This window comes from Hyla sarda, chromosome 4 (genome assembly GCF_029499605.1).
Source record: "Hyla sarda isolate aHylSar1 chromosome 4, aHylSar1.hap1, whole genome shotgun sequence".
Taxonomy (NCBI): Eukaryota; Metazoa; Chordata; class Amphibia; order Anura; family Hylidae; genus Hyla; species Hyla sarda.
Genome location: NC_079192.1, coordinates 89,272,463 through 89,281,255, shown reverse-complemented (window position 1 = coordinate 89,281,255; position 8,793 = coordinate 89,272,463). Strand labels below are relative to the sequence as shown.

General features: G+C 44.9%; 1 long non-coding RNA gene across 1 annotated transcript; it reads right to left on the bottom strand.

Annotated features, from left to right (window-relative positions):
* Positions 1-4,567: 4,567 nt before the first annotated feature.
* LOC130368207 (uncharacterized) lies at positions 4,568-5,330 on the bottom strand. Its single transcript, XR_008892359.1, has 3 exons — positions 5,222-5,330; positions 4,957-5,121; positions 4,568-4,854 (listed from the first exon to the last, which is right to left on the bottom strand). It is a non-coding gene; the product is annotated as an uncharacterized LOC130368207 (long non-coding RNA).
* Between the last annotated feature and the right edge of the window lie 3,463 nt (positions 5,331-8,793).

Here is an 8,793-nt window from a genome sequence, read left to right as displayed (position 1 = left end):
ACGACCACTCCCAACATGGAGTACACTCTGCTCCATGCTGGGAGCTGTAGTACCTGCATTAATAGACAGATCGCAGTGGGTGTCAGAAGTTACACTTGCTGCGATATGTCTATTAATGCAGGTACTACAGCTCCCAGCATGGAGCAGAGTGTTCTCCATGTTGGGAGTATTAGTACCTGCAGTAAGGGACAGATCCCAGGGATGTCACTCCTCCTGACACCCGCTGCGATCCTCCTGATGTGAATGTCGGGATCAGCTGTTCTCAGGGCTACAGAGCCGGGAGAACAGCTGACGCTGAGCCGTAGGTATACATCGTATATCTACTGCCCAGCAAGAACTTACAGTGAGCCTGCAATGTGTATATAGTATACACATTGCTGGCGCACTTAACCCCTTGCTGAGCTGTGCACTATGCGCAAGCCCAGCAAGGGAAGAGTTAACTTACACTGCTGGACAGTGTAGGTTAACCCTTTGGGCGGTATACACTATATACAGCTATCTATAGATAGCTGTATACAGTGTATACAGAAGACGAAGTCCAGCTTACTTCCCTCGAGTCCCGGGCATACTGGGAGTTGTAGTTTTGCACCAATTGGTGGCTCCCTGTTTGGGTAGACATTGCATCATGGGTGCTCTCCCCAGCAGACAGCGCCAGATATGTCATAACCATTTTTTTTGTGTTTTTTTTCGTTTCAGATCCGTGTATGCAGAGGATTACTGCGGATTCGATGGATTACGGCGGATTATTTTTTTTTCCTTTAATAAAATGGTTAACGAGGGCTGTGGGGGAGTGCTTTTTTAAATAAAATAATTTTTCCAATGTGTTGTGTTTTTTTTTTTTATTGAATTTTCAGGGTTAGTAGTGGAAGCTGTCTTATTGACGGAATCCATTACTAGGCCAGGGCTTAGTGCTCGCCACAAAAACAGCTAGCGCTAACCCCCAATTATTACCCCGGTACCCACCGCCACAAGGGTGCCGGGAAGAGCCGGTACCAACAGGCCCGGAGCGTCAAAAATGGCGCTCCTGGGCCTAGGCGGTAACAGGCTGGCGTTATTTAGGCTGGGGAGGGCCAGTAACAATGGTCCTCGCCCACACTGGTAACGTCAGGCTGTTGCTGTTTGGTTGGTATTGTGCTGAGAATGAAAATACGGGGAACCCTATGCGTTTTTATTTTTTATTTTTTTTTATTTAAATTTAAAAAAAAAACGCATAGGGTTCCCCGTATTTTCATTCTCAGCACAATACCAACCAAACAGCAACAGCTCCGGGCCTGTTGGTACTGGCTCTTCCCGGCACCCCTGTGGCGGTGGGTACCGGGGTAATAATTGGGGGTTAGCACTAAGCCCTGGCCTAGTAATGGATTCAGTCAATAAGACAGCTTCCACTACTAACCCTGAAAATTCAATAAAAATAAAAAAAAACACAACACATTGGAAAAATTATTTTATTTAAAAAAAACACTCCCCCACAGCCCTCGTTAACCATTTTATTAAAGGAAAAAAAAAATAATCCACCGTAATCCATCGAATCCGCAGTAATCCTCTGCATACACGGATCTGAAACGAGAAGAAAAAAAACACAAAAAATTGGTTATGACATTTTTGGCGCTGTCCGCTGGGGAGAGCACCCATGATGCAATGTCTACCCAAACAGGGAGCCACCAATTGGTGCACAACTACAACTCCCAGCATGCCCAGACAGCCTTTGGCTGTCTGGGCATGCTGGTAGTTGTAGTTTAGCAACAGCTGGAGTCTCCCTGTCTGGGTAGACACTGCCAGAAGGGTCTGTTCACATTATACAAAACGTACAATGTGAACAGAGCTTCAGATAAACTAGCCCTGTTCCCTTCTGTAGCTCCGCCCCTAATGACGTCATCACTAGGGGGCGGAGCTACACGGACCTGCCCGGGACTCGGGGGAAGTAAGCTGGACTTCGTCTTCTGTATACACTGTATACAGCTATCTATAGATAGCTGTATATAGTGTATACCGCCCAAAGGGTTAACCTACACTGTCCAGCAGTGTAAGTTAACTCTTCCCTTGCTGGGCTTGCGCATAGCGCACAGCTCAGCAAGGGGTTAAGTGAGCCAGCAATGTGTATACTGTATACACATTGCAGGCTCACTGTAAGTTCTTGCTGGGCAGTAGATATACGATGTATACCTATGGCTCAGCGTCAGCTGTTCTCCCGGCTCTGTAGCCCTGAGAACAGCTGATCCCGACATTCACATCAGGAGGATCGCAGCGGGTGTCATGAGAAGTGACATCCCTGGGATCTGTTCCTTACTACAAGTACTACCACTCCCAACATGGAGTACACTCTGCTCCATGCTGGGAGCTGTAGTACCTGCATTAATAGACATATCGCAGCAAGTGTAACTTCTGACACCCGCTGCGATCTGTCTATTAATGCAGGTACTACAGCTCCCAGCATGGAGCAGAGTGTACTCCATGTTGGGAGTGGTAGTACTTGTAGTAAAGGAAAGATCACTGCGGGTATCAATCCTGACAGCCGCTGCGATCCTCCAGTATAATGTATGAATGCGGCGGCCGTTCTCCTATGGTCCCCTGCACGGCCATATATATACACATATTCCTATTTCTCACAGAGAGCTGTGATTTGCTGGAACCATCTGGCCAATCACAGCTCTGCGGGAAATATGAATATGTGTATATATACGTGAGTGCAGGGGACCATAGAAGAGCAGCCGCCGCATCTATACATTATACAAGAGGATCGCAAGGGACCCCTGCGATCTGTCAATTAGTACAGGTAACTACTACTCCCATCATGGAAGAGTGTGTTCCATGCTGAGAGTAGTAGTACTACCTAAAAAATGTTTTATAAAAAAGTGAAAAACACGCACACACTACATTTTTACTATTGTCGGCTGCATTTTTAGTGCTTTACCCGCTCACATAAATTGATCCCTGTTTAAAAATGAATAAACATTTCATAATAAAAAAGATACATTTCGTTAGATACTATTTTTTCCATCACTACTGTATCTTTCTTATTATGATTTTTTTATGGTACCCTACAAAATTTTAATAAAAAAGGTATGGCCATATTTTTTTAGGATCGCTAAAGTCCAAAAAAAAATAAAAAATTTACCGAATGTACCCGAATACCGAATGTATCTGAAAAAAATCAACCCGAATACCCGAATACCGAATGTATCCGAAAAATCTAAACCGAAAATATTGCCGAACCAAAATTTTTTTCCAAAACGAAAAAACGAAACGAAATGAAACAAAACTTTTTCTAATGCACAAGTCTACCTTGTGGCACTCACCTCTTGATTCCCGGCCTTCTGGCTAGGATCAGAGAAATTTTTATAGATCCGGCCGGATGTCCGGGCAGTATATCTGCACACATTCACTTATTTATTTCTTTTTGTCTCACTGTGTCACTTTTTGCGTGTTGTGTGTTCACAGGATTTGTCAGGATGCGGTAGCCCTTCTGGGTGTCCCTCCTGGCGGTCTAGGGGAGGTGTGTGGCCATTAGGTTCCACACCTCCCTGCAAACACCCCGGGTACTCCTGCTTTGGCAGGGTACCTACCGTTATCGGCTCTGCGGGCAAATATCTTGGCTAACGCCAAGGGGGATGCCGGGAGCATTTGTGGTCCCCTAGTAGCTTCGGCGAAAAGGGACATTGAACCTGGAACGTCGCAGGTACCTTTTGGTCCGGAGGTGAAGGGTAAGGTTTGTTGGGGGGCCTCTCTCCTATCGGAGAAGGGCTTGCGATAGACCGCATCCTTTGTGCATGTTTTTTTAGTGTAACACGTTTGCACTTTTTCTTGCACTTTGGGTGAATCGAGAGCACGTTCCTCGGCTTTAAAAAAAAAAAAGTAAGGCATGCCTACACTCTCTAATTCCTTAAAGTGGTACTCCGCCCCTAGATATCTTATCCCCTACCTTAAGGATAGGACAAAAGATGACTGATCACTGGGACCCCCGCGATCTTCATGCAGCACCCGGCGTTCCAAATAATATATTTAGAACTCTGGGTTCTCGTGGTGCGGGTCGTGACCTCACACCACGCCCTTTCCATTTATGTCTATGGGAGGTGGTGTGATGTCACAAGAAGGTGTGGCATGATGTCACAAATTCTGCCACAGGAACCAGTGATCTAAACATACTATTTAGAATTTTGGTTGCTGCATAGAGATTGCTGGGGTCCCAGCAGCAGGATCCCCTTGATCAGACATCTTATCCCCTATCCTTTACATAGGGGATAAGATATCTAGAGGCGGAGTACCCCTTTAAGGGACAGTTCATGTACCCAAAAGTTGATCCTTTGCAACCGTATGACCCCTAGCAAGTTCCCTGCATGAGTCCCATTCATCAGAAAAAGGCTTGTGCATGGAACTTGCTGGGTGTTCTACGTTTGCCTCATAAACTGCACCACCCAGCACCAGTTGCCTCTCTCTGCACCACATTATGCAGATCGTGCAGGAGAGCAGCTTTGGTCATCCATGTTTTGCTAACTCTATTTTCACACACAGAAATAAATAAATGAGTCGAACAAGTCAAAGAACAGTTTAAAAAAAAGGGGAACTTTATTTATAATTTATTAAAATGTTTGTGTAGGGGATTTTTTGTAACCTCCCATCACTCACAAAGAGCGTACAGTAACTAATACTCAGGACAGGAAAAACCTCCAGAGGGGAGGAAACCTGTAGGGAATCCATGGCTACTGTATGGCCCTTCCTCTGGGCATACTAAAGGAGGTTACCTCTAGAATTTGGGCAAATGTTTCTGTGTATGTGCATGATTCCTAGGCCTGTGCCTTCATCCAACGTCTTGCTGTAGGTCCCGAAATGCTACTCCATGTCCTGGAAATAGTGCATCTAAGATAGGGGACAAAAAAGATAGATTATTTACATGTTTATCATAGAAATACACATGGAACTGCAATAAAGACCTTTTGGACAAAACAATGTAACACTTACCAGTCACAGTCATGTGCATGACTTTGCATTCCCGTGTCCCTACACAGTGTCCAGCACCGGCCCCTCACTGATGAACAGGACCAGTGTTATTTCTGGGGCTATGCCTTCATCCAACGTCTTGCTGTAGGTCCGGAAATGCTACTCCATGTCCTGGAGATAGTGCATCTAAGATAAGAAAAAAAAGATAAATTATTTACATGTTTATCATAGAAATACACATGGAACTGCACTAAAGATCTTTTGGACACAACAATGTAACACTTACCAGTCACAGTCATGTGTATGACTTTGCATTCCCGCGTCCCTACACAGTGTCCAGCACCGGCCCCTCACTGATGGAGAATGAACAGGAGCCGTGTTATTTCTGCTCAGTGCTGCTCTTTGGTGGACAATGGTTATGACATCACATGTGTGACACGCTGTTACCTCCTGGGAGTTCTATTTCAGTAGTGCTGCTCTCTGATTGGCTGAAAATCAAAAAAGCTTTCTAATATATTCTGTATGACTGTTATCTAAGGTTTTTGACAAATTTTATTAAAATGGCGCCACTCCCTGTGGGTGCGTTATATTTGTTTCTCCTAACCAGACATTCTGTATATGTAATATCATTTGGTGGCCCCAACAGCCTGGGCCCATAGGTTTCTTACATAGATCAATGCTACTCCGGTAGGCTCAATGAGCAGCGCTGGCCGCCGGGACGTCTGACGAGTGACGTCCCTGACGTTGCGGTCTGAAGCGAAGGATGTCACTAGTCAGACGTCCCAGCAGCCATTGATTTAAAGTGGTCGTGGTCGTAGAGATTTATCAAAACCAGGGAAGAGGGAAAGTGGACCAGTTGCCCATAGCAACCAATCAGGTAGTTTCTTTCATTTTTAAAAAGGCCTCTGAAAAGTGAAAGAAGCAATCTGATTGGTTGCTATGGGCAACTCTTCCACTTGACCCTTGCACAGGTTTTCATACATCTGTCCCAATGTGTATTATTATTATCATCATCATCATCATTATTATTATTATTATTATTATTATAGGAAGTGTTTTTTCTTTGGTGTTTTTTTTCCCTCTGGCTTTTCTCATAACAAGTCATGTGATTCTTTCATCATTTCACTGAAGGATTTCTATAGAAAAAAAATAGTGAGAAAATACCCCCCCCCCCCCAAAAAAAAAAAAAAAAAAAACATGCTCTCGGCATCCCACAGATTTGATAGCCTAAAAACACCATAAAAGGATGAAGAAACCCCCATTAGTGTCTGGTGTTTCATATTACCCTATTGATTCCAACCTAACATGTGCCCGCAGCGAGCATGGTGTTTTTATGACAAACACGCCAAGTGTAATCCCAGCTGAAATGAATGTTTTCATAATAGGTGTGAACAGGCTGCAGGCTGTGCTAGATATATTTGCATAGTTGCGGCATACAGCACGTGCAGCATTTATGTGGCGGCTTTCCGCTGGCATATATGGCTTTCTGTGCTGGTGAATGCAGCGGGCACTTACTGGTGTTTTTTTCCTAGCTGCACAGTTTTGCACCACAACCACTCCGGCTGGGACCAGGCTGACCGATCTAATGACCAAGATGCCGCAGTGAACGGCTTTATTTCTGTGAAAGTTCTGGCGAACTACAATGCTCAGAAGAGGAGGAGCGCCATTGAGCTTTTGGAAAGAGAATTAGTTTGGAATGGTCAGGGCCATGTGCGTTTACAAAGCCCCCCGTGGTGCCAGAACAGTGGACCCCCCCACATGCGACCCCATTTTGGAAACTACACCCCTCACAGAATTTAATAAGGGGTGCAGTGAGTATTTACACCCCACAGATCTTTGGAACAGTGGGCTGTGCAAATGAAAAATTTAATTTTTCATTTTTATGGACCACTGTTCCAAAAATCTGTCAGACACCTGTGGGGCGTAAATTCTCAATGTACCCCTTATTACATTACGTGAGGGGTGTAGTTTCCAAAATGGAAATCACATGTGTCCGGGGTCCATTGTTCTGGCACTATGGGGGCTTTGTAAACACATGTGGCCTTCAATTCCGGACAAATTTTCTCTACAAAATACCAATGGCGCTCCTTCTCTTCTGAGCATTGTAGTTCACCCGCAGAGCACTTTAAATTCACATATGGGGTGTGTTCTTACTCAGAAGAGATGGGGTTACAAATTTGGGGGGCGCTTTTTTCCTATTTTCCCTTGTGAAAATGAAAATTTTAGGGTAACACCAGCATTTTAGTGAAAAAATATATATTTTTTCATTTTCCCATCCAACTTTAATGAAAATTCGTCAAACACCTGTGGGGTGTTCATGCTCATTATACCCCTTGTCACGTTCGGTGAGGGGTGTAGTTTCCAAAATAGGGTCACATGTGGGTATTTATTTTTTTGTGTTTGTCAGAACCGCTGTACAATCAGCCACCCCTGTGCAAATCACCAATTTAGGCCTCAAATGTACATGGTGCGCTCTCATTCCTGAGCCTTGTTGTGAGCCCGCAGAGCATTTTACGCTCACATCTGGGGTATTTCCGTACTTAGGAGAAATTGCGTTACAAATTTTGGGGGTCTTTTTTTCCTTTTACCGCTTGTGGAAATAAAAAGTATGGGGCAACACCAGCATGTTAGTGTAATTATTTTTTTTTTTTTACACTAACAGGCTGGTGTAGCCCCCAACTTTTCCTTTTCACAAGCGGTAAAAGGAAAGAAAGACCCGCAAAATTTGTAGTGCAATTTCTCCCGAGTACGGAGATACCCCATATGTGGCCCTAAACTGTTTCCTTGAAATACGACAGGGCTCCGAAGTGAGAGAGCGCCATGCGCATTTGAGGACTAAATTAGGGATTGCACAGGGGTGGACATAGGGGTATTCTACGCCAGTGATTCCCAAACAGGGTGCCTCCAGCTGTTGCTAAACTCTCAGCATGCCTGGACAGTTAGTGGCTGTCCAGAAATGCTGGGAGTTGTTGTTTTGCAACAGCTGGAGGCTCCGTTTTGGAAACCCTGCCGTACAAGACGTTTTTAATTTTTTATTGGGGGGGGACAGTGTAAGGGGGTGTACATGTAGTGTTTTACCCTTTATTATGTGTTAGTGTAGTGTAGTGTTTTTAGGGTACATTCACACAGGCGTGCTACGGTGAATTTCCCGCTAGGAGTTTGCGCTGCAGCGAAAAATTTGCCGCAGCCCAAACTTGAAGCAGGAAATTTACTGTAAACCTGTTTGTGTGAATGTACCCTGTACATTCACATGGGGGGGGCAAACCTCCAGCTGTTTCAAAACTACAACTACCAGCATGTACTGACAGACCGTGCATGCTGGTAGTTGTACTTTTGCAACAGCTGGAGGCACACTGGTTGGAAAACCTTCAGTTAGGTTCTGTTACCTAACTCAGTATTTTCCAATCAGTGTGCCTCAAGCTGTTGCAAAACTACAACTACACCCAGCATGTACTAATCACCGAAGGGCATGCTGGGAGATGTAGTTATGCAACAGCTGGAGGTACCCAACTACAATTCCCAGCATGCCGAGACAGCTGTTTGCTTTCTGGGCATGCTGGGGATTGCAGTTTTGCAACATCTGGAGAGCTACAGTTTTTAAACCACTGCACAGTGATCTCCAAACTGTGGACCTCCAGATGTTGCAAAACTACAACTCCCAGCATGCCCAGACAACAAACAGCTATGTGGGCATGCTAGGAGTTGTAGCTTTGCAAGATCTGGAGGGATATAGTTTAGAGACCACTGTATAGTGGTCTCAAACTGCAGCCCTCCAGCTGTTGCAAAACTACATATTCCAGCATGCTCAAACAGCTGTCTGGGCATGCTGGGAGTTGCAGTTTTGCAACATCTGGAGGG